The following is a 22923-nucleotide window of genomic DNA, read 5'->3' on the forward strand; positions in this document are numbered from 1 at the left end:
AATCTGCGTCTTTGTTATCCCCAACCAAGTAACTTCACTATATCAAATGCCATTAATTCTCTCTCTCTCTCTCTCCTCTCTCTCTCTCTCTCTCTCTCTCTCTCTCTCAAATGTAATCTGCCTCGTATCTCCCCAACAGCACCTCATAGTCATCTCTAATCTGTCATTAAAATTATTTTCTCTCTCTCTCTCTCTCTCTCTCTCTCTCTCTCTCTCTCTCTCTCTCTCTCTCTCTCTCTCTCTCTCTCTCAAATGTAATCTGCCTCTGTATCTCCCCAACAGCACCTCATAGTCATCTCTAATCTGTCATTAAAATTATTTTCTCTCTCTCTCTCTCTCTCTCTCTCTCTCTCTCTCTCTCTCTCTCTCTCTCTCTCTCTCGTCTCTCTCTCTCCTCTCTCCTCTCTCTCTCTCTCTCTCTCTCTCAAATGTAATCTGCCTCTGTATTTCCCCAACAGCACCTCATAGTCATCTCTAATCTGTCATTAAAATTATTTTCTCTCTCTCTCTCTCTCTCTCCTCTCTCTCTCTCTCTCCTCTCTCTCTCTCTCTCTCTCTCTCTCTCTCTCTCTCTCTCTCTCTCATTATGGTAGTCTGTAAAATTCAAGCTAAACAAGAAATCTAAGTAAATTATTGTTTTATGCCGAGAAATGGTTACTTTAAAAGTTAATCAAACCGAGATCAATAGATAATTTTTGTCAAAATCTAATCACGAAACTTGGGTTTTTTCAAGTCATAAAGTGTTGAATCAATCACATGGAAAAGGCCAAAAGAAAGGCATTTATAGAACTAAATCTGTTATGAAACGAAGCAGTTTTCGAAATAAACCACTCTAATGGAGTATTATTTCCAAGGCTCGTACAACCACTCTACTAACGTTAATAAATATTTGTCACTCAAGTTTAGCATCAACTGTTAATGTCATTATCACGCCAGCTGACTAAAGTTCAAGAAATTTAAATAATTTGCTGTTATTAAGTATTTCTGTTTTGGGAAATGTCACAAGCATAGGCTATTACCTGACAGAATTGGGCATTTTACCCTCTGATTTTACATCAAATTAATGCATGTGGTAAAATGGAAGTCTTTCTTGTTTGTATATGATCATACAATGGCTTCAAAGTTCGTCAAATTTGTCATTAGAATGCCTAAAGTTGCTAAATTTCAGTAATACGTTCACATTGCAGAAACTATAGTAAAATAATTAAATTATAAACGTGTCTGTAAACAAGGTTTCAAATTTCAATGGAGTAAAGTTTGTTCTTAAAATTTCAGTTACTGCTTTATATCTAGAATTCTGTTGCTCGCCAAGTTGGTTACAACGCTCGGTAATAATCAGTTTTGTTATTCTCTTAGTTCGAAGTTTCATGGTTTTCTATGTTCAGTACAGCAACATTTTCTATAACAAGACTGACAAATCTCTCCAACTTCACTAGTTATCTCGCCAAATTTTTAGTAGGTCGGGGTGATGCTTTCTAATGTTCAAAATAAGTACTGTTCAATAGTAATTACTCGAGTAATGGGACACAAAATTAAAATTGTCTGTTAACGGCGATGTTCTTGGCAGATCGAATTAATGGCGTGGTAGGTGTTTTGCTTTAAGCCATTTCATCACCTATGGGATGCCTTGAGCAAAGGGGAAAAAAAATGTTGAACGGTACAGAACATTCGTGTGTACAGTTTTGGGCGCCACGGGGGTTAGTGCTACTAAGTTTTTTTTTTTTGTGTACTTCGTTAGCTGACATCTTTGTGTGTATAAATATAAGGCAAAAATAAACATCTATAGTTAGCGACGTAATTTTATTTAAATCCTTAAGTACATCTTAAAAAGAAGAAACTGATTACCCTTAGTAAATAAAAGAAAATGGGAATACAAATTCACAAATTTTTTTGCCCTTGAAGCCAGCATTGCAAATGACCCAAGGAAGGTTCTTGAACAGGGAGTAACCAGCCAGTTACCAGTTTCGAAGCAGATGCAAAGACCCGTTTTCTAACTGACATCTGATTGCTGAGATGGTAAAGTCTCCCCTTCCCGTGTACTCTTCCCGATACATACCCGTTTTCTCTGTCCTTATTGGAGAATGTCAGTACCTTTCCAATGTAAGAGAAAACTGCTATGCATGGAAGTCCACGGTAGAGGGTTTAAGGGTACCTCCTGAAAACAGCCAGAGCTTATGGTCTCTCACATGCCTGTGATTTGGTACGTCGGCAAAACACTAGTCTGACAAGCAACGTCTAGTGAAATATGGCGTGGAAATCTATAGAGTTTAGCCATCGAATTTCATAGCAATGTCTAAGCGGAATGGCCCAAAAATGAGTCCATTTCCTCTACACATACCTCAGGAAGAAATCTACGGGGTGTAAAAATACATTTTCGACACCGTACCTTCAGTTTTCCATATTTTACACAGGTATTTGTCCGTCTTGTTATAGAAAATGGATGTTGCTGTATTTAACATAGAAAACCATGAAACTTCGCACTAAAGAGAATAACAAAATTGATTATTACCGAGCGTTGTAACCAACTTAGTGCGCACCAGAATTCTAGAATTAAAGCAGTAAATTATATTTTAATAGCAAACGTTACTCGATGGAAATTTGAAACATTGTTTACAGACCTGTTTATAATTTAATTTTACTATAGCTTCGCAATGTGAACGGATTACTGAAATTATTTAGCAACTTTAGGGAACTCCACAGTCTATTGCCTGACATCTTGGAGCATTCCAATGACAAATTTGACATCAAGATGTTAATAAACGTGACGAACTTTGAAGCCATTGTATGATCATATACAACCACGAAAGACTTCCATTTTACCACATGCATTAATTATTTGATGTAAAACCAGAGGGTAGAATGCCCAATTGTCAGGTAATAGCCTATGCTCGTGACTTTCCCCCAAAAAAATAATGATAACAGCCAATTATTTAGATTTCTTAAACTTTAGTTAGCTGGCGTGATATTGACATTACCATTTGATGCTAACCATAAATGACAATTATTTGATGATGTTAGTTGAGTGGCTGTACGAGCCTTGGAAATAATACTCCATTCGAGTGGTTTATTTCGAACGCTTTAACTGAAACTGCGAGACTTTGCTTCTCGTTTAATAACAGATTTAGTTCTTTAAATACCTTTCTTTTGGCCTTTTCCATGTGATTATGATTCAACACTTTATGACTTGAAAAACCCGTTTCGTGATTAAGTTTTGACAAAATTTATCTATTGAACTCAGTTTGCTTAACTTTTAAGGTAACCAATTTTCGGCATAAAACAAATCATTTACTTAGATTTTTTGTTTTGCTTGAATTTTGCAGACTGCCATAATGTAAAATCTTTTTGTTGATTAGTTTTAATTTTGCTAGATAGTCTTCGACATTTTTTTAGGCTATTAGTTTGCCGTAGTTTTTCCTTATAGCTTCAGTTGCCTATATAAAATCTAAAGTAATGGCATTTTTACCAATTCTCCTTTCATAATTATATTCTTTACAACTGCATCAATAATTAATCTATTCACTTTCAAGGACTGAAAGTACTGTATATGTTATCTAATCATTATTACTGGTAACAGCAATTTTACTTTGTGAATTTTCAATACTTGAGTAATCATTTGGGTTTTTCAAATAGCAATAAAAAATACTTGAATGCTTATATACTGTTATAAACACTACTGATTTTTTTAGCACTTGACATATAGCACCTTGAGTTTTAAATTGATTTATGACAATTTAGATTCATACAGGGTTGCACAATCCATATCAAATTTACAGGGTTTAACAAAATTTTTATACTGTACTTTTTGGTTTTGTAGATATAAAATTAGTCATTTTTTTTATTATATTACGTATTTAAAGGCTTAGATAATTCTTTGTGGAAAAAAGGTTCCACTAAATTTATTTTTTTAAGGCGTGGATAACAGGACTCAAAAAGGAATATGTTACTTCAATAAATTACCTCTCCAACTGGGGGACAAATTACGCTATTTCATAAGATTACCTTCGTTGAAATAAAAATGTCTTGGGGTGGGGGATCTTTTTCATTATTACATTAAAATACAACATTCTAAAGTTTTTTGTGGGGGAGGTTATATAGTTATTCAATTAATTGCCAACATAAATGCACATAGCACTAGTATTCAAACAAAAAAAATTATTAATTTTTTACTCAATTTGGTGCTATATTCATAATGAACAATTTACATGACTTTCTACAAACCTTGCTAGGTATAAATTATATTCCTACATATACTTTTCAGATGTCTTAACCAAAAACAGTATGGGAATTTCACTAGTAAACAAAAACTTCAATATACTTTTAATTTTATTCAGAATTACAAGTCATCCTTCAGTTTGTTATAACAATACAGTTAGTTACACCAAGACACATACTGCTCCCTCAAAAATAAACTGGTGACCCAAACTCAACAAATCTTGAGGGTCAACACCATTCCACCCTAAGGTGTATGGTAGGCGCAGTCATTTCATTATCAGATCAATAGAGAATTTTCCAACATTTATTTGACATTCTGTTGGGCGTTTTGAAGTTGTAATGATTTTCACCCAATTTTTACTGGACTAAAATACTAGTTTCCGCTGACTCAACTAGAATAGGCCTATAGATAAATGTTCACCAGAATATGCTTACAAATCAAGGGCTCGCTAGAGGTGGTTTATTATTACAATTATCACTAGCTAAACTACAACCATAGTTGGAAAAGCAGGATGCTATAACCTTAAAAGATCCAACAAGGGAAAAACAGCCCAGTGAGGAAAGGAAATAAGTACAAATTATATAAGACGCGATGAACACCTAAAACGAAATATTTTGAGAACAGGACCATTAAAACAAATCCTTCGTATGTAGACAAAAAAAGCTTGTGTCAGACAGTACAAAATAATCATTTGCTGCAGTCACAGTTGGAATAAAATTTCTAAAATACTGTACTGAAGCATCGAGCCTCAAGATAGAGAAGGCATGACTATTAGAATTAAATGCATACCTAATATTACACAAAGAATGGTACTGTCCAGGAAGATCTGGATGAAAGGATGGTCAGAATTATGAAAAATCTTATGCAACATGCATTACAAACAACTTGAATAAGAAATTTTTTAGACCTAAAGTTCCTGTCCAACAAATTAAGATGAGAATCAGCAGCTGAACACCAGACAGAACAATACTCTAAACAAGGTACTGTAAATTTAAAACCTTTTCAGAATTAATTACTGAAAATCTAGAGACTTCCTCAATAAGAAAATTTTTCTATGAAATACAAGAAAAGACAGGCCTAATGTGTTTCTCAAGAGTAAATTTACTACCGAAAATCATGCCTAATATTTCAAGTCAGATTTAAAGAAACTTTATCATTGCTGAGATCTGTGGTTGAAGAGCCAATATCCCCACCCTACTTATAATCATACCAGAGTTTTGTTAGGATTTAATTACATGGCCCCTATTTTGCAGTTTACACTAATTCTAGCTATATATAAATATATACTGTAGTTAACTAGAATAGGCCTACAAATAATGTTCTCACTGGAGTAAGCTTACAAGTCTACATAATATAGTGTGCTAACTGGAGATCGTCTACAAATACAATGTGTTCCCTAGAATCGGCCTACTAAACTAATATAGTGTTCATTAGAGTAGACAGAAATCTGTGTCAACAGAAATCAATGTGTTCACCAGAATTGGCCTCCAAATATATACCAACCTTTGTATAGGTTTTCAGTACAGAGCAACATGAATGAAAATATCCAGTTTCCTATAGATCACTTCAGGGTGGTGATAGACAAATACAGAGGTTCAATATTGCTTATTACACTATTGAAATTTGTCCATCACCATGGAGCACTGCCTTTTCACATCTTTGATAAGTCGGAACTATTATTGCTATATTCTTCACAATCTAGCACTGGTTTGGAACAGGCTACAGTACATAAAAATCTGTTCCTAATATAAACATATCTCAAGCCCTCCCTTTGAAATGCTAATGCATACTGTATTTTCTGATAAACCAGAAGTTAAAGGTTTTAGCCACCTCAATATCAAATTAAGACTTGTATAAAAACTCAGAGATTTTTGGGGAAAAAGTATCACTCCTGCTACCTCTTGAATAAAATTTTTCCAACTTACTTCCTTGGCAAAACCTGAATTGTTATTTCTTCGAATAATACTCTCATGAACATAAAATTTCTGGGCAAAAATTCTCTTGAAACTGACAAACTTCTTAAAAAAAATCTTTTAGAACTGACTGCCTTCCTTAGCACACCCCTTGAAACTAATTCTTTCCAAGAATAGAATTCTTGGACAGTGACTTAATAGACAGGAAGAAGCACTCTTGAAGGAAGATTATAAGCAGCATAAAGCACTCTTGAATAGAGACTTTATAAGCACCAAGATGCTCTCTTGAACAAAGACCTAATATGCACCAAGATGCACACTTGAACAAAGACTTTAAATGCAACAAGATGCTCTCTTGAACAGACTTTATATGCACCAAGATACACTATTGAACAAAGATTATATGCATCAAGATGCACTCTTGAACAAAGACTTTATAGAAGAAGAAAAAAATTGAGTTTGAACAAATACTTTATAGGCAGTAAGAAGCACTCAAACAAAGAATTTAGACTCACTAAGAAGCACAAACAAATACTTTATAGTCAACAAAAAGCACTCAAACAAATACTTTATAGGCAGCAAAAAGCACTCTTGAAAAAAGACTTTATAGGGACCCAGAAATACACTTGAACAAAGACTTTATAGGAACCTAGAAACCCTCTTGAACAAAGACTTTATAGGCACCAAGAAACACTTGAACAAAGACTTTATAGGGACCAAGAAACACTCCTGAACAAAGACTTTAGAGTCATCAAGAAACACTCTTGAACAGACACTTTATAGGCACCAAGAAACACTCTTGAACAAAGACTTTATAGGGACCAAGAAACACTCTTGAACAAAGACTTTTTAAGGCACCAAGAAACACACTTCAACAAAGACAGTATAGGCACCAAGAAGCACTCTTCAACAAAGACTTTATACTCTCCAAGAAGCTCTCTTGAACATAGACTACAGGCAGCAAAAAGCACTCTTGAACAAAACCTTGATAAGCACCAAGAAGCTCTCTTGAACAAAGACTTCATGGCACTAAGAAGCACTTTTGAACAGAGACTTGGAGACTAAGAAACACACTTGAACAAAGACTTTATAGGCACCAAGAAACACTTGAACAAAGACTTCATAGGGACCAAGAAACACTATTGAACAAAGACTTTATAGGCACCAAGAAACACTCTTGAACAGACTTTATAGTCACCAAGAAACACTCTTGAACAGACTTTATAGGGACCAAGAAACACTCATGAACAGACTTTATAGGGACCAAGAAACACTCATGAACAGACTTTATAGGGACCAAGAAACACTCTTGAACAAAGACTTTATAGTCGCCAAGAAACTCTTGAACAAAGACTTTATAGGCACCAAGAAACACTCTTGAACAAATAGGCACCAAGAAACACTCTTGAACAAAGAAGTTATAGAAAAAGCATCACTTTAAATACTTTTAAGCAGTAAAAAGTACTCTAATAAACACTTTCTAAACACCGAGAAGCCTTTTTTAAACTTTATAAATAAAAATGCACTTAAACAATTACTTTTAGGCACCAAGAAGTGCTCTTGGACAAAGATTTTATAGGCACCAAGAAGTGCTCTTGGACAAAGATTTTATAGGCACCAAGAAGTGCTCTTGGACAAAGATTTTATAGGCACCAAGAAGTGCTTTTGGACAAAGATTTTATAGGCACCAAGAAGTGCTCTTGGACAAAGATTTTATAGGCACCAAAAAGTGCTCTTGGACAAAGATTTTATAGGCACCAAGAAGTGCTCTTGGACAAAGATTTTATAGGCACCAAGAAGTGCTCTTGGACAAAGATTTTATAGGCACCAAGAAGTGCTCTTGGACAAAGATTTTATAGGCGCCAAGCAGCACACACTAAGATTTTATAGGTACCAAAAGTAATTTTTGAACAAAGATTTTAGGGGCACCCAAAAGAATTTTTGAACTAACACTTAACAGGCTTCATGAAGGAATCTTGAACAAAGATTTTACAGTCACCAAGAAGCAATCTTGAATAAAAACTTTATAGGCACTAAGATGCAGTCTTGAACAAAGAATTAATGCTCCAAGGAGCAATAATAAATCAAAATTTTATAGGCTTCAAGAACCACTACTGCACAAAGACTTTACAAGCAGCAAAAACCTCCCTGAAACAGACAGAACGAGAAAAAACTGACCGATTATCTCCCTTGAAAAAATCATACTTTGACTAGAAGGAAAAAAAAAAAATAGACTTTCTAGGCAATAAAACAGTCAAACTAACAGACTCCTTACGTGAAAACTTTTCAACTGATTTTGATTGTTGGCACATTCAAAATTTAAATCTCTACCAAAAAAAAAAAATTACCAAGGCCAATTTCTTTTCGTAACACTAACAAACATTCGGAGCATAAGCCTATATAACCTTAGAAACTCACTAGAGCAGAAAACTTCTGGGACCAAAAAAATAAGTTCTCAAACTTATATTACTACAGTACTTAGTAAAAATAAAATCTATCGACCTTGCACCAAGGATCCACAAAAATAATTTTAAAAAAATTTTGGGCAGATAATTAACTACAACACCAAAAACCTTCCAACAATCAACAAAGTGAACCAAACTTGCAAACGCACAAGATAAAATTTTCGATCACGGGGAAAAAAAAATGTTGCTGTTTATTGTAAAAAATACTTCTCAAAAGAAACCTTTCTAGGTTCCAGATAAAAAACCTAAATAAGTTCTCTTCACCATCCCGTTAGAGAGTATGTTTCCAGGCAGAACCCAAGCAAAGGTCACTCCAGTTTCTAGGTAAAGATCTATCCTCTTCTCTCAAGAGAATTCTTAACACGTTCTAAGCAAAAAAAAAAAAAAATAAATAAAACAAAAAACCTTAATTCAAATGCAAAATAACTAGAAAAAAAATAACCATAGTTTCCTAATATGAGTTTATCTACCTAGCCAAACATTATACAAGCACATATCTTCCAACTTTATAGATAAATTCACTAAATTTTTAGGAAAACTTTCCTTTTCAGATAAATTTTAATTTCTAGATAAATGTCTTCCCTTACTATGTAAGAAATTTTTTCTTAACTTTCCAACAAAAAGCCTCTCCTAAACCTAACAAAATTTAAGGGCAAAACGAACTATCAAAATAGAAATTTCAGATAGAAAAAAAAATAAGTGTAACAGGCCTCTACAATTACAAAAAAAAATTGCAATTAAACACAATTTGCATGAAACTATCAAATTATTCCATGAAAAATGAAAAGAGCAAAAGATAAAAACTTAGAACCAAAAATTAAAAACTTACAGCTTTCAAAAACCCTTGAACACATTTTATCTGAAATAATTCTCCCAATTGGAATAACTTCTGTTGCAATATCCCCCAAAACATCACTCACTGGGATAAGTAATAACAAAAACATTCCTTCCTGAGCCTAAAGTTTCCAGGCAAAATTCTATGAAGAATTACAGACTTCCTTATTTCAGTAAAACAATATGAAGGGAGAACTTACAAACGAAGACATTTTCTGCATGTAAGACTCTCCATAAAGCTGAATTTGAGAGGGAAAAAAAGTCCTACGCACAGCTCTCATGCAAGTGTTTCTCATCCTCAGGGGGAGTTCACTCAGGATTTCTAATATAGCAAAAAGGAAAATGCATAGACTTCGAGTAAAAACTTTTCCTAACATATAGGCTTCTTAGATAAAGGTAATAAAACCAAAATAACTTCCTGGGGTATAGGCAAATTCTACGACAGTTCATGAGTGTAAAAGTGGTAAAATACTCATAGTCAATCATAGTCTTTACTTGCTTCTTGTAAAACAGCAAATCTTAAAAAACAGCCATTACTACAAAGTAATCACAAACCAAGCATTCGTAAATCTAAAACTATCAGTCCAGCTCAAAAGACACTAAAGCTGAAAGTATAAAACTACGGAACGAATATTTTTAGTTTAGTATCTTCTGGAGACAAGATTTAATGGAAAACAAATCTTGGGCAATGAATGTTTTATAAGCCTCTAACTTCTTTCAAATATCAACTTACATATCATAAGTTACAAAATTTATACAATATCAAAGATGACAAATCCTGGATGTCATAATGAATGCAAAAACGAAGTAAAATTCAAATTCAACAACGCCAATTAACTCTCTCTGAAGTTCCATATTACAAACTTGTCTCTGAAGTGACAACCTAAAATTTAATCAATGGAAAACTCCACTATCAAGAATTAGATTCTGAAATACTAAAATCCACTATCTCAAATCAATTTCTGACTGCTAAGCTTCACTGCCACATACATATTAGTTGAATACCAAATCTGCTGTTACTGTCTAACATCAGAATATCAAATACAATGCAATCAAATCACAATAGAATACAAGCCACCCCAAACCAACAGAACTGACATGGTTGGCTGGGATAATTTAATGCCCATGTAAAAACAAAGCACAGGAAATATGAATACTAATGGGTTCAGAATACTCTCCCTATTCGCCAAGCACGATCCTAAAGTAATTGAAAAATTAACGTTCCAATTTAAAAACAAGCTAGATTATTAACTAGGGAGAGCAACACTAATGATACAAGTATGATTCAAGTCAAAGTCTACCTAAAATCTAAAATACCACCATACAGAAATTTAACTGTGGTATCCTGAAGAATCAGATTTGGCCAAATCTTTTTTGTGCTAGAATCACCAATGGTCGCTCCCTTAACCAACATTACTGAGAAAGATCCATACACTTAAATTACTCTTGATTCACTCGACAACACCAGATGTGTGGGTGCAAAACTATGCAATCTATAGAAAGTTCATTACCATTAGTTACCTCCTACATTGACAGCATAGCTTGCACACTTTTCAACTTTCAGGTTGCAGAAGCAACACTTAGCTTCATTAAGCATTCGTGCACAGCAGTTTAATGTGAACTGATGCCATACAGCAGTTTAATGTGAACTGATGCCATACACCAGTTTAATGTGAACTGATACCATACACCAGTTTAATGTGAACTAATGCCATACACCAGTTTAATGTGAACTGATGCCATACACCAGTTCAATGTGAACTGATGCCATACACCAGTTTAATGTGAACTGATGCCATACACCAGTTTAATGTGAACTGATACCATACACCAGTTTAATGTGAACTGATGCCATACACCAGTTTAATGTGAACTGATACCATACAACAATGCTTTGAACAAGGGATAGCACATAATGCGTATCATTGCACGCACCGGAGGTATGGGAAACAACAACCAATACAGAGGTTACAGAACTGCTGGTGAATAGAAAGGGTTAAGGAAGTCAAATCCTTACTGACCAAATCGACATGACATCAAATCGATCTATGGCCAAATTAACAATTACTGCAGCCACCAACACCTAAAGGCACAACTATCCTAAAATAGCACTGGCCTGAGTATTTCAATGCTATACTGAGCCATCATGAATGCTTGCAAGCCTGTTATTGATGCTCAGTATACCTTAACACACAAGTACATCAAAAAGCTTTCAGAGATAAATTAATTCAATGCAATAAAAAGCATTAAAGACAGTAAAAACCGTTGTCCTGACAGCATTCCAGAATAAATCTTAAGGCACAAGATTAGGTAAGAGCTGAATCTTGGATAGAATCTAATATTCTTATGAAGCTACTGCAACAACAGTAAAGGGACTTTCCTTCTAAATACAGCTGTTAAAATACTTATCTGTCAAGTGGAACTAACCATATATCTGATTTTGTGCTACCAAGACCAAATACAGGTTTAAGGAGGAAAGAGGAACCTTCAACAGGAGTTTTAATGAGGCAAATTCAGGAGCATAATGCAGATTTATACATAGTATTTATTAACCTTACCATAAAGGCCTTTGACACCTTGGATCGGGAGATTCTATGGAAGACTAAAAATATTTTTCAAGTCTCCTTGTAAATTTCCAAAATTTTCTGGAAAATACTTCATCTCATTCCAACAATGATGATAATTCTGTATTGACAGCTCAGAATTCCTCTCTCTCCCAGTGGAAATTGAGTAAAGCAAGTTGATTATCTGGCTGCTGTATTTTTCAATCTAGTAATCTTTAGTAATGACTGTTACATGAAATATAATAGCCTGTTCATCATAAGGCGGTTACACGGCCATACAAAGAACATTAACTACCAATTAGTTGACACATAATATGCTGATAACATTCAATTTAGGCTACACCCTATTGCCAATCCAACACATCTAAAGATACCTTATCTTCAATAACAAGAAACATGACTTAACAGAGAAATACCAGAAAAAAACAATGCAACAAGCTAACCAGAAGAGATTGTGACACTTTATCAGCTTGATACAAAACTGTGAAGGAGCAATTTTTCAAAATCTCTTTAGCAATGTTTCATCACCTACCGAGAATAGTGAAAGTGCCAGAGAAAATAAAAACCAGGCTTTACATACTCTTCGTCAGTTTGAGGACCAAGATTTTCCAGAATAATACATCCAAGACAGACTATTAAAATCCATGTATATAACGCACTATGTATTCCTCTCTCCTCTATGATGCAGAGGCCTGGACTAAACAGTATACTGATGATATCTCAAGCAACTAGAACACTTTCATATTTCCTGTTAAAAGAAATTTATGTACCTCAACTGGGAAGATCAGATTTTACACTGATTCTGGAATGTTGACAGGCTCACCTAATGTCAACAATGTTGGCTTGGTCATGTGATCAAACATGAATGGTAACAAAGGGTTCACTTCCCAAGAGCAGAAAGAAATCTTGCCTTAAAAAAAGCACCAGCTACGCACCAGATTCTCATGTGTGTCGTCCAATATGTGACTATGTACACAGACTACAGAAGCAATAACACCAGGTCTGAGAACCCATAACACAGTATTCATCTCCTGACGAACTAATTTTGGTACCAATGGACTGCTATTATACTACTGTAGATCAGATTTGACATACAGCCACCGTCAAGATAATTTTGTTAAGAGCAAAATTAAACCCTCAAGAACAAACCTTATATGAAACCAGTACCAACACAAATCAATATTTCCTTAAAAATAGTTAGTCAGTTTAACCTTTACGATTAGAAGCTAGACCTTGACGAGCATTCTTGTGCACCACAATTTACTCATCACGAAATACAAACAAATTTACCCCTCTATGTCAAGTGCAGTTAATGGATGTAAAGTCAAAAACAAAAATCTATTAAATACCAACTTGGTGCCACCTTTTTAAAATTACAGCATGTGTCCAAAATGTAAACTAAAGTATTGCGATATTCTTTACCGAAGGAACCACCATTGACTGTCAATATATTTAAATTCAACTTTTAAGACATCTGTCAGGAAATAAATTTATACATATCAATATGTAGAATAAAGATTCATGTAAACTAATGTACAAAAAATCAGCATGTGATATACAGTCTATCAAATACACACTTCGAATATGACAAGTTCTGATCTTGCAAATTACATTTTCAACAGTAAATAAAGCTAGTTAGATTTTTTGTATTAAATCACAAATGATATGAAATTGGCCAAGAAACGGTAGCTCAACGATTTGAACGAAAATGTAACAAAAAAAATATTTACCGACATGACAGTTTCTATGATTTAACAGATAAATCTAAATGTTTCATGTTTTCTATGTTTTGCAAGCAACAAATTTTCTTAACTGGACCACCTGTGAAAAACCTCATGATAAACTAAAAGTATAGTCTCCATGTGTTTAAACCCAGCCGAGTTCCTCATGAGTTATTCATAGAGGAATTGGACCAAATATTTGAAGGTCATCACTCTTTACATTGCTATAAAGAAATTCCATTGGAAAAACTCTACACATTTCTACGTCATATTAAAAAAAACATTACAAGGCAGACAAGTAATTAAGCCTACGTACTAAACCTCAGACAGTGACGAGAGATAAGTATAAGCAGATGGTTCGTTTCAGGAATAACCTTACCACCCCTACTTGAACTTCTGTGCATAGCAGTTTTCTCTTATATCAGAAAAGGACTAAACAGTCTCCAACGACGACAGAGAAAATGAGTATGTATCTGGAAGAGCACAAAGGAAGGGAGGACTTCACCATCTCAGCAATCAGTTGTCAGTTTAGAAAAAAGGTCTTTGCATCTGCTTCCAAACTGGTAACTGGCTGGTAACTCCCTGCCAAGAACCTCCCTTGGGCCACTGCAATGCTGACTCCAAGGAGTTCTTTATTATTTTAAGTCTTCACAAACTTTTCTTCTATCTACATTCTTTCGGAGTTTTTCTAACTACACATTTTATATCGGTGAACTTCTGAACTTCAAGTTTGTCTCGTAATTGGTGAGCAATAATTCAATGTTTTCTGCAATATAATGTTCAAGGAAATTGCTTAATTTCTCAATTTTTCCAACTCTTTGATAGAAGTTTTCTTTCTTAAAAATTAGGCTAAGAAAAAACTAGACCTACTTTAAATTTTATCACAACATTAACTAACCAAACCACTGTACTGTATACGGACAGTAACACCACTTGAAAATTCCCATTTACCATAGTTTAATATTCTGCCAAGTTAAGATCAGAATGTCAAGAGTAAGAGTAAGAGTAATTTCAAATATTAGGTGCCTAAGGCATACTTATCAAGAGGGCAGTGGTGCTTTAGAGCAAGTTAAGTGTACGGAGCAGCTCTCAATTAGAAGAAATTTTAAAGAAGCATGCAATGACTTCAATTTATATTATTGATATCTAGATTAGTTATCCGATTTCTATGGGTATCAACAACCATATAACTGGTTCGAATATCTAAAAGCTAAATTTATATTCTAGGGTCACACTGTATACAATTAATCCCACAAGTTCCTATACGACTTGAGCCAACTTGAAATTCAGAAGTCCTTATGTACATAATAAAATTGATAATACAAATAGTTTTACAAAATTTTCTCATCATTTGAATTGCAAGTTAAAATATTAAACTTAATTACATGCTTAAGTTTGATGGGAATTATGTGAAGCACATTAGCATTTACAAAAGTGTATGCCTTAACCTAAGAAATCCCCATATGTCTAGACACACTGGCATTGAGTTACATTTTATAACCCCTATAAATTAAAAATAGGCACTAAAAGTTAATTTCTCAAACCATTAAATATTTCCTTTTCAATATTAACTCCAAAAAGAAACCAAGACAAGATATTCCTAAAAATGAAACGTAACTTTGTGTTCCACATCTGATAACGAGAATGAAATATAACTCTTCGTATACGGTATCCGACAAGAAAAAAATATTGCTGGTGTTCTGGTATTACCTAAACTTCAGGTGGCTGCTGAACTAGCTGCTTTACAAAATCATACAGGCAATTAAAGGAGTAACAACTAAACCAGCTTAAGATATCTATAAGCAATAAATTTCTCTTTTATAACAAGGTCTAAAATAAATAGCAGTCTTAGGAAAAACCCTAAGCTTTCAAGATGTTCATCAAACCAATACAAAATAAACCAAATTAAAGCATGACATTATTGATGCTACTTTTCAATCTTTATAGAGATCCTTGTTTACTATCCAAGTTCCCCTTAAACTTACACTAGTTTGAGTTTACTGACCTAAATACCATCACTGTTAGCAAATTCCCTTGAAAGTAACATTCTCAATTTGGAGTATCAAAGTGCCAGCAGTGTCTTGAAATATGCAGACAAGCCATGATAACAATGTTCTTGATAAAATATTAAACAGTATTAAAGTATTTTTTTCAAAGCAAGAAGCATTATTTTCAAGGCAAACCTAATACAATTCTATCATACTATTGAATGCTTGAAAATTATAGCAAATTTTCCATCGGTTAATAGACTATTTTCTAATATTGGTATCAAGGATTGTAACCATCTTAAAATTTCACTGATATAGCAATCATTTTTAGTTTTGCCAAAGATTACCTGGCTATCGTAGGTACGGACTCACTAACTACTTCCAAGATTTATACAAAAAATCAATTATGTGAATTATCTTACAGATCTAAAATATTTTAGTAATGATAGTTGTATGTAGATAATCATTGAATTCGGACAGAATAGACGTTCAAACAACATACCGAGCTATATGCTACCCTATACCATTAAAATTTTCAAGAGATAATATATCTTAAAATGGTAAATTTCCCTAATGTCTGATCAACTAAATTTAGATAAATCTATTGATAATTGAAATTGCCTGATACTTTATATTATGATAATCAAGTAGATATATTAAAAGAAATTTAACATTGAAATTACTCTAAATTACTCCTAAATTCTATTAATATGCTTGAGATGAAGTCTTTATTACAACAGCTTCATCTTGATTTTGATGGGATCTTGATGTATGAATTGAAGCATTCTTGATCACATTGTCCCCAAAAGAGGTTTATCTGAGGAGTCAAAAAACAAGTTAATTATGACATATCACACACAGACGTGCCAGCCTACAAAATATTAGAATGAAAACAATAAGCTATAATCAGGCCTCAAGGCATAGGAGCATCTATGCACCTTTTTCACAAAGATGGGCAAAGTTGAGGCAAAGACTTTTGATGTCTGTAGCAATTTATTAAGAACAACTAGTTATATTTAGTTACTATTACAAGTAAAGATAATTTAATTACCTATGTGGTAGTAATGCATCATTTACTAAAAGAAAAACAAATATTTGGGCCTGGTTATACCTTGAATAGAAACATTAAATAATTTTCACATCTAATAAAACATTAAAAGAGCAGACATTGCCACACCCTTCCCTGATTTGACAAACTCTAAAAGTACTCCCTTAATTCTGACACTCATATTCAGATAAAGAGCTACTTACTGCTCTCATTGACTTACTTTCTCACATAAGTGGCTCACAGTAATTAGGGGAACAACAGGGAATGCAAAGAGTACCTCCTAAAAGTTGAAGATTTCACCTCTTTTTTTTTCACTTCACTAAGATTATCAAAAGAATTGTACTTCATGAGTTTATTATATTCTAGTAATTAATATTGCATATAAAAAACATAAGATTTCCTGATATATTACCTTGAGCTTTTAAACTTTATATTTCATGTAACATTTCTATTTCGACTTGATTTCTGTATTGCCCCTAATTTCTGATTACAAGTATTTTCAATTTCTATAATCAGTTTCAAGTCTGGAGTTCAGACTCCATGTAAACAAGTATCACTTTCCAACCTGAGTTTTAATATTTCCCCCATTAAAACATTTTATGCACTTACCTCATTCAATGCTGCTGACTAATTATTTCCTTAAATATATTAAGATTCTCTTTCTCCTGCAAAACATTTTAAGTTATTGGTTTCTTATAAGAACTTCAGAGTCCAACCAGAGACTGCAGTTATTTTCTGAAAGAGAAATTTATCAATTACCTTGCGTACTAGTTTAAAATCCATCACCTTAAAACACTGTGATAAGGACAATGAGCAATATAAAAAGGCTTCAAACTTATTGTACGCATCAAACTACTGTATTACCAAAGGGACATGAGACTGGACAGGTCCCTTTGGCTCATGTAATCTATTCCATTCAAGTCAATGTTACAGTAATTATTCGTTTAATAGAAACAACTGTGATTGCAAGGTGAATGCTATTTTAACTGGATGAAAAAGTTACTATTATTACTAGTTATCATCATCATTGCAATTATTATCAATTATTAATTGGAGGTGGCTGTACCTTTTTTAAAAGCAGTTCAGATATTTTGAAAAATTGGATGTTTATCCAAATCAGCTATAAAGAACATTAGAATGATGTGGCTGGACACCTCCAATTCTTGTCCTAATTTCTTCAGTACTCTATTTACCTCAGTTATTTTAAGAAAGGAGAATTTCATTGCTCGAACTCCATGTCAAGAAAACTACAGTACATTAGAATCAAAACCTATGTTAGAAAGTTTGTTTATCAAATTAATTTTCCAAATGTTATTTCTATTGGGTTCTTTAAACATCATTCTGTTATTCTAGGAGCTACTTGCAGTTATAGTGAATTAATGTAAAAAGCTTTTCCTTAAAATATTTAAAACAATATACCGGTAACTACACACCAACCTGTATTTCTCAGTGGATATTGAATAAAGGCGAGGTTGAATTTCTCATTAAATCCCCTAAAAGCCACATGGATATGATAAACTATAAGGTGCATTATAACTATACTACACTAATCAAAAACTAACATTACTCAAAGTTGGTTGGTTTTTGTAACTAACTTTAATAAATCACATAATACTAGTTCCTTGTTTTTTCAAGTTATACAAATTTAAGTTCTTTATGCCATCAGTATCATTTTCCTTCAATATCGCATTATGCAATTAGTTGAAGCAATATCCTCTAGATTTTAAAGATAAAAGACACTTTCTAACTACATATTTAAATACAAATCTAAATAACCAAGACTATTATAAGACATAGCCTAAACATTTCACAAAGACAAAACTATTAAACTGTTTTGTATTAAAAAAAAAATCACTATTTAGCACTCCCATAGTATTAAGCAACATATATATTTTCTAGGCTTTATAAGTCTTCAAAATTGTCTGTTTTGAAAGGCCCTGTCCATTTAAAATTCTTAAGTTGTATTTGTAGAACAGAAAAGCATTCACTGCTGCACCAAACTATTTCACTGTCAATCAAAGGTAGTTACCTATTTACTTCTGTACAACAGCCTTAGTTTAATGTCTTACCTCTACAAGTTTCAGATCATGACGACAAATAGGCCATATGATAAACAAACCACAACAGACACCTAGTTCCTCCAATGACCAATGTCAAAAGGTGGTCCACCTGACAGAAAAAAAATTCATTAGATCCCGTTGATCCATAGGTACCTAAATGTCATAAAATTCATGTATAATAATTTCTAAATAACCCTCTGAACTTGGTGTGATTCCCATTTCAGAAACGTCAAATTAAGAAAACAGACGTTAGTTAGCAATGTAAATTAATATTTCATAGTTCCCTTGGTATGAAATTAAATCTTGATTAAATTTTAAAAATACCTCATTTGAGATTTACTTGAACTGTGCTCATTTCAATATCATTTTAAGTGTAATTCACTTTGCAAAATTTGATAGTCATTTTCCCCATCTGAGACCAAAATTCTCCATTTTTTGACAAGTCTTAATAAAAATCAAATGCACTTTTTGACCATTTCACTAATTCTGGATATTTGAATCATCACATACAAGATCAATAAATCAAGACTCTTTCATTTTATGGGTCATATGACTGTGCTGGGACAAACAAAAGCCATTCGGTGACAATGTGCAAGAGGGGAATAATACTGCTGTCCATTTGGAGGGCCATTGGATTTACTTTACAGAAAGTAGCAAGTAGTCAAGCTGAATACCTAACCACTTCTAAAACTACCCATACTATCAACTTCTGTGGTTGGAATTTCGTATCCTCTGGACTGTCTATCCAGAAATACATTCCCTTCAAAATCTTATATTAATAGATTTCAGTTTCTTAATAAACATCAGTCTGTATCAAAATCTTTCAAGAACTCTTCCATAATTTAACATTTGTAATAAGCAGTAAATATCTTTTAAATCCCACCTCCTTATTTTCAAAGTATATTAAAAAGAATTAAGGATGGTATAGTCTATAGACAGTCATCTAAAACAGTTAATCATCATAGCTAAATACTTTAAACTCACCCATATGGCTGGTTCCTTCCGAGTTCTTGATGGTACTGCTTTCAATGTGTCTTGTGTAAGAGTTGACTGAATAATTCTTGATGTCCTTGGTTTGTAGTGTCGCTCGCTTCCTTTGCCCTTTCGTAACCATTCTACATTACAATAGATCAGCTTCTCTTATTTTCTCATTTGATTTTTTCTAATTCTTTTCATTCCTGCTATGCTAAAATGGTAGAACTCAATTATGTTAAGAGATTCTGATCTCTCTGCACCGAGTTTTTGAGTTTAATTTTTACAAAAGCGGCTTTTGTCATCTTTCCCAAGACTTGATGCACAAGTTATTTACTAATGTACTTTTCTATTCTTCTCTTAAGTTATTTTCTGATACATGATGTGCTAAATTTCTATTGTTATTTGTCCCTAGTTCCCCTCTGATCATTCCAGAAGAAAAGTTTTAGGGAATTGTCACTTGATTGATACCAAGATCATTAGCCTAAAATTACTACAAGTGCAATAACATATTAACAAATGTCCTACATTTAGCACTGTTGAGACATTACTTTTCCCAGCCATGGCAACCTGTTGTCTATTTTCAGTTTCATGGCCTCTTTTATGGCCAGCTCTATTCTTTTGATTCTTTCCAGTCTAGATTTTTTAATTCATTCCTTGGTAGGTAATTTAATTTTCTTGATTTACATTGATTAGCCTCATACTGTATTAGCCAGCTTCTGTATAACAGCGTAACAATTTCAAATTCAGTTGTATTCTTTACTTGCCAGCATACTTCAGTATACTGTACATTAATGTTTAGAGGGAATTTCTTTTAATATATCCACTACAAAGTACCTGTATCACTTAATTTTGTCAATTTTTTACTTTTCTTTCACTGCTTCATCTACTGTAGGTGTATACTTGAAAGGAATCTATTTCCATGCTTCAGCTGTTATTTTCAGCTGTTCCTTTGTGGTCAACCGGAATAGAAGTCGATTATCTTTACAAATTAGCTTATCACAAACTTCCCTTGGTTATCAAGTTTGCATATAATATTAGTAACGTTGAATCCTATTGCTTTGCATATATAACTTGCGCAACCCTTCAACTCACTCCATTGCATTCACAAAACTCTAGCTTTACTTCTTAAGTAAATGTGGCAATCTTTGACGGTTCATAATGTTTACATGATCCATAGTAGTCTCTTCCACACTGATATCTGCTGCTTGATTATTTGATCATATCAACTTTTTCTAAATTCATGATCTAAAACAATATTACAGTTAGCTCGAGTAAATCATGATGCAGATGATCCCTCTGCTTACCTATTTAATTATGTGCTTTTCATTCAACGGAGTGGATGCTATTTCCCTTTTCTTCTATCACGTAAAGCTGCGTTTCAGGTTTGCAGTCCGAGTCATCATTTTGGCTTTCATCTGGCGCTAAAATTATTCTTGCCTGGCCCTACAGTTAGATCACCAGCGACCCTGCAATAGCATATCCATTGGCTATACAATCCAATTGCCAGTGACCCTGCAATAAAGTCTCCACTGGCCCTACAACTGGATTCCCAGCAGCCCTGCAATCATGTCTCCACTGGCCATACAATCGGATCGCCAGTGACCCTGCAATTATCATCTCCACTGGTCCTACTATTACCATCATCTGGCCATGCAATCAGTTTTTTTCTAGTCCTAAAATCAGACCTCATCATAACCCTTGTTATCGGGCCTTACAATCTGTTTTCATCCAATACTACAGTTGACCCTGTAATTGTCTCTCATCTGGCTTTACAACCAGTCTTCTTTCGGTCCCACAATTGGCCTTCATCTGGCTTTACAACCAGCTTTCATTAGGTCCCAAAATTAGGCCTCATCTGGCTTTACAACTAGTTTTTTTTTGGTACCACTATTGATCTTCATTTGGCCCTACAATTGGGCCTCATCTGGGTTTACAACCAGTCTTTATCTGGCCCTAAAATTGGGCCTCAATCTGGCTATAAACCCAGTCTTCATCTGGCCTAACATTTTTGTCTTCATCTGACTTTACAATTAGTCTTCATCTGGTCCTACAACTGGCCCTCAATCTGGCTTTACAACTAGTCTTCATCTAGCCCTACAATTAGCTTCAATCTGGCTTCACAATCAGTTTTTATTTGGCTTAACCAGTTTTCATCTGGTCCTACAATTGGCCCTCGATCTTTATTTACAACCAGTCTCCATCTGGCCCTACAATCAGCCTTCATCTGGATTCACAACCAGTTTGTATCTGGTCTTACAATTGGCCCTAATTGTTTTACAACCAGTCTTTTTATGACACTACAATAACCCCTCATCTGGCTTTACAACCAATCTTCATCTAGTCCTACAATTGGCCCTCAATCTGTCTTTACAATCGACCTTAATCTGGCCCTACAACCGGCCTTCATCTGGCTTTACAACCTGTCTTCATCTGACCTTACATTCGGCATTTAGTAGGTAGCTTTTCCCAGTCAGATTTAGTTGGTCTTTCATTTGTAAAGTGCCATAACTTCTTTGATGGTTCTTTACTTACATCTGGAAAAACTGTCCAAGACGACACCAGGCAAAAATATTTCACTTTTCAAATATCTTTTTTATACATCTTGATTCCATCAATCCATATTCTTCTATCCTCATATGCAAAAGGTGTAGTCATTTAATTTTTTTCCCAGAAATTGGTAATCCATGAAAATTTTTATGTAAATGTTTTTGACTAACTTTTCATATGCATCCAACTCTTGTGTTTCCAGTGTGCCCTAAATTAGAATAATTTTGGCTTCCTCAGTAAACTCCAAATGGATTTACAGCTGTCTACATGATCAGTTGTATACAGTTTTCTTTTTAATGTGAACTTAGAGTGGTTTACTTTGTCCTCGGAGATGTGTCTTCCTCGTTTTGACCTAGGAAGTTCCTACGCACCTTTGGTACTCCAATAAAAGTATTTCCTCTGTGCAATAGAGGCTTTCGGAGGCCATGAGTAGTGACTATTTCACTTACTCTTTGCACCTTCCAATTTCTTGATTAGCGGATCTTGTTTCAGTAGCTGTTCTAATTACCTGCAAAAAAATAAATTGTATCAATTTAAAATCCAAACTTAAATAAAATATCAGAGGTTACAGCCTCGAGATTCTCAAGATACAGTG

General features: G+C 33.9%; 1 long non-coding RNA gene across 1 annotated transcript; it reads right to left on the bottom strand.

The window, feature by feature from the left end:
* Window positions 1–2037: 2037 nt before the first annotated feature.
* On the bottom strand, window positions 2038–22831 carry LOC137647259 (uncharacterized). Its single transcript, XR_011045549.1, has 4 exons — window positions 19791–22831; window positions 18816–18915; window positions 17356–17481; window positions 2038–16515 (listed from the first exon to the last, which is right to left on the bottom strand). It is a non-coding gene; the product is annotated as an uncharacterized lncRNA (long non-coding RNA).
* Between the last annotated feature and the right edge of the window lie 92 nt (window positions 22832–22923).

Source organism: Palaemon carinicauda, chromosome 9 (genome assembly GCF_036898095.1).
Source record: "Palaemon carinicauda isolate YSFRI2023 chromosome 9, ASM3689809v2, whole genome shotgun sequence".
Classification (NCBI taxonomy): domain Eukaryota; kingdom Metazoa; phylum Arthropoda; class Malacostraca; order Decapoda; family Palaemonidae; genus Palaemon; species Palaemon carinicauda.